The following is an 8,899-nucleotide window of genomic DNA, read 5'->3' on the forward strand; positions in this document are numbered from 1 at the left end:
TCTGTGACCATAAAGTTCTAATGATACAAGAGCTCAGTCAATGCTAACAATGGCAGGATACAGACCACCCCTTTGGGGCAGCCTGCAGGTGCTGCAATCCCTGCTGGGTCGGGGCCTGAGCAGCCACAGGCCCTGATCCACCACTTTTCCAGGCCTCGGGGAAGTGGCAAAATGCTGCTTCCCTCTGGCCTGGAAAGGGGTGTCCTTGGAGCTTCAGGCTCGGTCCCTTTCCACCCAGCTTCATTCCCACAGCTGTTTGGTGGCTGCGGGAATGAGGCGCTCCCCAGGAAGGAGCTCCATTTCGGAGCTTCTTCCAGCGCTGCAAATAGGAAGCCCTATGCACCCTGTAGCGGCACATGCACGTCACGCCCGTGCTGCGCCATTTGGACATGGCACAGCCGTCACATCAAAATGGTGACGCCCATCTGTACAGGGCACCGCCATTTTGACGTACGGAATACATGCTAGGGTTAGGGAGCATCTGTAAAGGATGCCACGAGGCAACCCTAGCACGTATTCCTTACGTGCTAAATGGCCCGTCTGTCGAGGACCATTATTTTGGAGAACTAGGAAGGGATGTAAACTCACATGTTCCTCACTCTCACAAGCAGGAGCAAGGAATCCCTTCACTATTCTCCGCACTGGGCAAAAATACAAAGAAGTACAACAATACAAGGTCTTACAGTATTACTTGCCCTTCTGCAAGTCTTCTGAGGAAGTATTTGTATATAAATACTTTTCTCTGTGTTTCCTGCCGAAAATTCACTGGTCCCTGTACAGGAAATGTATTTTCTGTATTAAAAAAACACACACACACATAATTTTTGCACAGATGAAGGCTGTCAGAGATTTCTTAAAATGTAAAATGTAAACAGCCTTGTGGCTGACATTGTTTTGCTCAGAAACTGGTGTGAATGAGTATGATTTTAAAGAGTAAACCTAGATAACAGTTTTCTACACAGAACTGTATCTTCCCATACAAACCTGTCAGAGTCCCAAGAACTATGGAGGAAGGTGTTCTCTCTGTCCCACCACCTTCACATACTTGCTTGCTGAAGATAGAAAGAGAGCCTTCTCAGTGGCTGCTCCACCTTCTGGAATGCCCTTCCATGGAAGGATAAGTTGGTCCCCTCTCTGCTTTTCTTTGGCTGGCAGGCAAAGATGATTTTGCCCAAACAGGTTGTTCATATATATTCATTGTCAGGGAGGATTTTATAGGAAATGTGTGTTTGATTTATGTTGTTGTTTTTTTACTTTTTCATTTCATTGTAATTTTATACTATTTTAATCAGATTACAGTATTTTAATTTTTTAAAATGTTTTATTGTTAAAGTTCTTTTAACCAATTTTATCTGAGAGCCACCTTGAGTGCCATTCCAGCACAAAGGCAGCATATAAAATAAATAAATAAATGGCTACAAAATCATGATTTTGACAGTATAGCCATAAGTGTAACATCCCCCTCTCACACACCTACTTTACTAAGAATCAAACTGCATGGGGAAAAGGAAATCCATTCTACCTGTGACTGGAGCATGGGTGAATGATATTTCTGTCAGATCGGGGGGGGGGGGGGGGGGCCAGGTGAGATTTCTTAGTGTACTTAATACTAAGTATAATAAGGATACAGGATTCTGGCCCTCATTTCTACTCCTCCAAACTTAGGGTTATTGTTGTTGTTGTTGTTGTTACTGTTATTATTATATAGTTCTTTTTTCCAGATTGGGACTCAAAGCATCTTACAACAACTAAAAACATTTGAAAAAATCCACAAAATACATTTAAAAAAAAAAAAAGTTAAACAATCAGGGTTCTGGCAAGGCTTCCAATATCTCCTCTTGCCTATGGATAAGGTCATTCTAACTTCAAAAAACTCACAGAGTGAATACTGGAAACAGTGGAAATGATGAGTATAATTATAGGTGTATTGTTTAAAATATCTTTACAATTTTTAACAGAGCTTGCATAAGGGATCTCTGTGCTCCACATTTGCCAAAACTTCTTGCTCTGCATTGCCGCTAGTGATGTGAGCTAAGGGATTTGGAAAGTTGTGGACAGTAAAGTGTTACCCTAAAAGGTGGGGGTACTTAGGGTCCCCACCAATAATGTCAATGTCTACTTGGTATTAAGAGGAAATTATTAGCTCAAAAGGACGCTTGCATGATCTGGGTAACTTAACGGGATTTTTTTCAGCTGTGTATACTAGTAGTAACTGCAGAGAGACTCCCAGGCCAATGAATAAGAGTTTTATTTAGAAATGTGCAAAGGTGCTTGCAAACACACACACACAAAAAACCCCAATGCAACCTTAAGCACCATACAAGATAAACAGAAAGGAAGCAGTGGAAGGTGAGATAATGAGAAGTCAGGAATTAGAGGGGGTGATAGTTACCACACCTGAAAATAGGTCCACAGAAAATGGAGCAGGACTGAGACAACATCTGAGGATAACACAGCGAGTAAGAGAGGCTTTCTGTGCACCCATGATGCTAGAGCTGGAGCTGGTATTTATATCCAATTTCATAGACTTGAGGGGTACTTGCAGTTACCAAGTGTTGTGATAAAGACTTGATGGGCAGTGACTGAATTTGGGACAACCTCAAAATAGATAGATAGGAAACGTGACTAGAAACACACATGGGGTGAAGTAGAGGTATGGTCCTTAACTGCTTCACAAGCCTCCATTGTGAGAGGAAGTGTGAAGAGCCAGCGGGATGGAGTGGATCAGCAAACCCATTTAAATTTCATTTTCGTACTATCAAGGTGTCCCACATGTCCTTGGCCATGTGTCTTCCCAAACATGTAACTTACTAGTGTTCCAAAGGCCATCATGACCACTCAGAAATATGCCTGATGCTAAATATTAAATATAAAACCCCATATTCAGTGAGAGGGGTGTAGGGCATGCTAACAGAAGGCTGGAGGCTCTGACAGGGTGAAAAATTCACTCCACATTTTAGTCCAATATTTGAAGGTGCTATCCATGGTGCTGGACTACTTTGAGACATAGCTTGGAAAGCTCCTTTATTCTTTGGACTAGAACCCACAGAAGCTTCACTGCCCAAATGGCAATAGCTTCCACTGTAATCCCAAACAACAACCTCTTTTCCAAGCTCTAGTTTTCAAATAGCATAAATTGTTTCTGGCTGTGCAATCTTCTTTGTGGCTTTTATCCTCTTAGTTTGTCTTCCCCATCCCCATTAGAAGGCTTCCTTCATACTCTCTCCAATGCTTCCATTGATTATAAAATGCTATATCGTGCCAAAGACAAGCAGGTCAGAAAACAGAACGTCCATCCATTGGGAAATTAATATTTCATCTTAAGACTATCACATACTGCATCGAACAGCAGGTAAATCAAAAGTGTGTTTTGAGTGAGAGCAGTAATAAGGAATTCACAATGCTGACAAATCACAGGTAGGCCTGGCAGGTTTAGCTACTTGTGGGTAAATCTTGGCGAAATATCGATTCTAACACCACAGTCATGAAAATGGATCAGAGAGCTCACTGGAATGGGCAACTCTGAAGAGACTGCATTTCTTCCGGCCCCAAAGAAACAACTTCCCTGCAGAAAGAAGCAAACATATTGATTTGTAATTTTCCTCATGCATAGTCTTTTATTGGTTTCCTCTCCAAAAGTTGAAATGGCTTTGAAAAACATTCTGACTTTGTTGTGGTTCACTGTAATTGTGGCTAACAAGTTTATTTATTTGGGTTATTTTCCAAGAGCTTCTCAGAAATAATACAAAGAACACAAGGACAAATCTACATAGGTGAAATCAATGGGGTATACTGAAACCTGGGATCATAAGAACCCTATGATAATGGGCTCAAAGTCCATTAAGCTATTGAACAAGTCCTCATGGACATGAATGGTTGTCTGTGCACACTTTCAGACAAGAAACCATGACACTGAGCCCAAAAAAACTAAGAATTAAGGTGGGATGTCAAATATAATTCATTACCTAATTTGAAAGATCCGTTTGAACAAGGATTCCACAACTGGAAACTGGAATACAGCCAGTTTTATGGGAGACACTATAGTCTTTTTCGTTAATCTCCAAACAGAGTAGATCCATTGAATCAATGTGACTTGATTCACTATTCAACAAAAGATTTAATGGATTTACTCTAGGTGGGAATAACCAATAGGATTCCAGCCTATTTCTTTAAAATGCTTTTTTTTTCATTTATTGAAATAGTAAGCCACCTTTTAGGGTAAAATTCCCCAAGGTGGTGTACAAAAAGCCTTAAAACCACGAAAGGAACCATAAAGTTAGAAGGAACTTGAAATGTCATCTAGTATAAAAATGTCCCCCCCCCCTTTTTTTTTTTTAAGCTATAATTTGTTTTGGAATTGGAGTGATTGGGAATATTTGTACTTGCTGAATTCAGCTAGTGCAAATGGTTGAGAATTTTGTATGGTAGCCAAAATTTGAAATTTCTTCATAAAACAAGATGGAGTAGCCAGAGAACATGATTTGGTTCTTCTGAATATGAAAGTATGGAGAATCAGTTGTCACAGCTTAATAAAGAATAACCACAAAGGGGTGTGATCTAGCATAACACAGTGCAGATTGCCCACTACGTTTTAATGTTTGACTTATACAAACTCAATATTTACTTATCGGCTATTTCAATGCAGTAATGACATGCAAAGCTGCTTTGCTTCCAACCTTATCTATATTTAATAACTTAACAAATGTAGACAAACAGTTCGGCGTCACCAGTTCTTGGGACATGTCAAGAAATATAATTTTAGCAATCTCTTCTGTGACTTAAAAAAAAAATCCTGAAATTTAAGATACTTCTGTATAAGAAGGTGATTCTTACAGAACAGACACAAATGACTTTTGATGCTATGCTATTCCTGATATTATGCATCAGGTATTCTCCAGAGGATGAATGTTGATTGGCAGATCTTGATCTTCCCTCTCAATCTCTCCCTGTTTCCTGACATTTATTTATTTTCAGTACGTATATTCTTCCCTTTGCCCAAACAGATTCCCAAAGGGAGTGTGATAAATAGCAGTCCCTTCATTTATCAGAGCCTTCCTCATACATAACAAAGGGTCAAAAGGTGAGAGGATGTACAGTTATATTTTCAGAAGAGTTTACCTAACAGGTGATGAGATGGCAACTATCCAATGAGATGGGCAGGTGAGAAGCATGAACCTTTGAGATTATTTGCAGCAGTGGTTTTAAAATGCCTGGATGCAACACAAGGCATTGGTTGGTCTGTCTGCCTGCTGAGCTGATGTCTCTAGCTCTTGCAAGGCAGACCATGAGGAAGCTGGTGGAGCTGAAGTTCAGGCCCCAGCTATCTAGAAACATCAAGGACTACAAATCCCATCTGATCTGTGAGTAAGATAAGGAACATGTACCAGTCAGTGGTTTCAGAGTTTTGATTTATTTTCCTGGTGTTGCTGAAATTATTATATTCTGTAACTTATATTTTCTGTCTGTGCCTGTAGGATATGTTGGGCCTTCATATAGGGATATCATTTTGCTATAGAATTCCCGTACTTAGAGTAAAGATTTTTAAGGCACTCTGCCTTTATTACATTCTTTCACATGCCTTAGCTTGTCTAGGTCTTCACTGGGTTGGCAAATACCTGTGGAATTCCCCAGCAAAGTGCCAATGTATTGCTAAGGTGTAATAAGTTAATCATTGGGTGATGCCAGTAAGATAAAAGATGGTCTCAAGGGGTCTCATCCAGTTCAGCAGAAGAAAAGGGGGACCAATAGTCCCTCTTCAGTGAGACTGACAAGAAAAGCAGCATGCCAAACCCCAGGCTAATAAGCTACTTTTAAGACTTGACACACAAGGAATAAGTGATAGGGAAGGAAGTGAAGAAAAAGAAAGTGTAGTGTTCCATTCCAGTGGGATGCAAACAACTGGAATGTTGGAATGCAAACAATTATGTATTGGAATGTCTATCACCCGGTGAAAGTTGTTAGTGGACCAAAAGCAGCTGGAAGCCTTTAAAAAGCTTTGGTAAAATTGCTGTTCCTAAGAGTAACTATTATTTGGTACCATGTGACTAAGGGCTAATCTAAAACTACAGTCAGCTCACCGAATCCACAGACTTGACATCTGCAGATTCAAGCATTCGTAGACGGTAAGCCTGCATGATTCCCAATTGTGGTGCATGCACACAGCTGCACCGCCATTAGGGACAGCCCCAGTTGTCCCGTGGTGGTGCATGGACACGACTGCACCATCATTAGGTTCCATTGTCTCCAATGGTGGCATGGCTGCATACACATGTGCACCACCATTGGGGACTTGATTTTGGTATCTATGTGTGTGCATGTCTGGAACAGCTCCCCCACAGACACGATGGGTTGACCGTACCACCATTTAGCTGATTTGTTGGTGAATGTCCATCCATGTCCAGAATGGCATAATTGTCACTTCTGCCCAATGGTTTCACAGGTAGTCTGTGTAATAAGGAAATCATTGAGGAGGTTGGATAATTTGATTTTAACTTGGCCTGCAGTGATACCAGCAACAATGCTACGGGTGAGCTGCCCTGGCCCCATAGGATCAAAGAATCATATAATCATAGAGTTAGAAGGGGCCATATGGGCCATCGGGTCCACCCCTTTGGCTCAATGCAGGATTTCCAACTAGAGCACCCTCAGCAGGTAGCTGTCCAGCCTCTTTTTGAAGCTATCCAGAAAAGGAGACCTCAGAGCCTCCCCAGGCAATTGGTTCCATTGCCAAATTGCTCTTACTGTCAAGAAGTTCTTTCAAAAGTTCATTTGAAAACCACCCTCCTTAAAATCATTAAACCTAAGACTTTGGACTATCACATGGGGGAAATTGAGGGATTCTAAAGGCATTACCAAGGGAAAGTCATGCAATCTCAGCTAAGATTATCACATGATGTTGTGATTAGAATGGATTTATTCCAATTGTTATTAAAGCTAGAATTAGAACAAGAACAAATAAAACATCACATGATACAATGGGCGCAAAATATAGGTAGGAATATTCGATTAGATGCATGGGAAAGAGCATGGGGACAGGATCTAAAATTTACATTATTTTTTGATATAAAGGAAAATTACTATAAAATGCTATATAGGTGGTATATAACTCCAAACAGATTAGCAAAAATGTATAAAATTGAAAAAGGCAATTGTTGGAAGTGCGGAAAAAGTGTTGGAAGCTTATATCATATGTGGTGGACATGCCCCAAAATTCATAAATTCTGGATAGAAGTACATAAGAGGATAACTAAAATAATACAATTGGAGTTCCCGATGTTACCGGAATTGTATTTACTGAATATAGTAGAAAATAAAGAAGTGAGGAAAAAAATTAAACCATTACTATATTTAGTTACATCAGCTAGAATTACACTCGCAAAATTTTGGAGAAATAAAGAGATACCAGGGATAGATATTTGGCTAGAGAAAAGTTTAGAGGTGATAGAAATGGATTTATTGACAATGAAACTTAAGGAAGAGGTAAGGAGAGAGGAAGATCCAATTTGGCTAAATTTGAGGAAATTATACATAAAGGGGAAACTAAGTTAATAAGCTAAAGGGAAAGAAGACGGAAAATGAGATGGTGAGATAAACCGCCTTGTTATATGAGCGGAAAGATGAATAAAAAGTGTATATATCTTAGATAGATAAGCTAGATAGGTGGTTGTAATTGAGAGACAAAGGAGATGAAAACTTAACATTATTGAGGAATAGATGTAACGTAGCTAATAAAGGTAACAGAATGATAAGAGTAAGAATCGAGGGGGGGTTTGAAGGGTGTAGAGTAAAGAAAATTGATATAATATGATGTGGTAATAGTGTACTCTTTTTAATTTGTAAAAAATTCTAATAAAGATTATTTAAAAAAAAGAATGGACTTATTCCAGGAATAACCGGGAAATAATCAGCAGCAAATCATTCATGGGGAAATCCCGTGAATGACTTATTGCTGGTTATTCTCAGGACAAGCTCTTTCTAATCATTATGTGTATGATAATCTTAGCTGCGATTGCTCAATTTTCTCTGGATAGTGCCTTTTGAATCCCCTGATTTTTCCCATATGATAAAATCCCTAGTTCTACTTTTTTGAGGCAGCAAAGAACAAGCCTCCCTCCCCTTCTTTGTTGCAGCACTGGAAATATTTAAAGAGTGTGATCATGTGATCCCTCATAATTCTCTTTAGCAAACTGAACATATTTATATTTATTTATTTAGGTATTTATACCCCGCCCTTCAGCCTTAATGGCTCCCATAGCGGCTTAAAATTATTATTTTTAATGAGACAGTTCCCTGCCCTCAGGCTTACAATCTAAAAGAGATGAAACAAAAGGAGAAGGGAATGATGGAGGGAAAGGGGATGAGGTCCAGTGGTCCTTCTCTCCCTCTGATGCCTGGACCAAGACAGATGGATTGGCGGGAGGGCTCTTCCTTCTTCCAGGCTAGCCCTGATGGAGCTGGACCTGCCTGGTGAACTCCCTCTCAGGCTGGCGGATGGCAGTTATGGAGGGCAGAGTCTCCTTCCTTCAGGCTAGTCCTGATGGAGCTGGACCTGCCTGGTGAACTCCCTCTCAGGCCAGAGGATGGCAGTTATGTAGGGCGAAGTCTCTTTCCTTCAAGCTAATCCTGATGGAGCTGGCTATGCCTGTAACATGCTCAACTCCTTCAGCCTCCTTCAATCTTCTCATGGGAAAAGGTCCTAAATCACTTTTCCCTGGATGGTATAGTGGAAGATCCTTCCCCTGTGTGTGCACATGTGTACATTTTATATTGTGTGACTTTGAAAGGGCTGGCTGTTTTTATTGCTAGTTTTATTCATATAGTGCCATGTTTGTCAAGGAGGAGGAGGAGGAGGAGGAGGAGGAGGAGGAGGAGGAGGAGGAGGAGGAGGAGGAGGAGGAGG

This window comes from Sceloporus undulatus, chromosome 1 (assembly GCF_019175285.1).
Source record: "Sceloporus undulatus isolate JIND9_A2432 ecotype Alabama chromosome 1, SceUnd_v1.1, whole genome shotgun sequence".
Classification (NCBI taxonomy): domain Eukaryota; kingdom Metazoa; phylum Chordata; class Lepidosauria; order Squamata; family Phrynosomatidae; genus Sceloporus; species Sceloporus undulatus.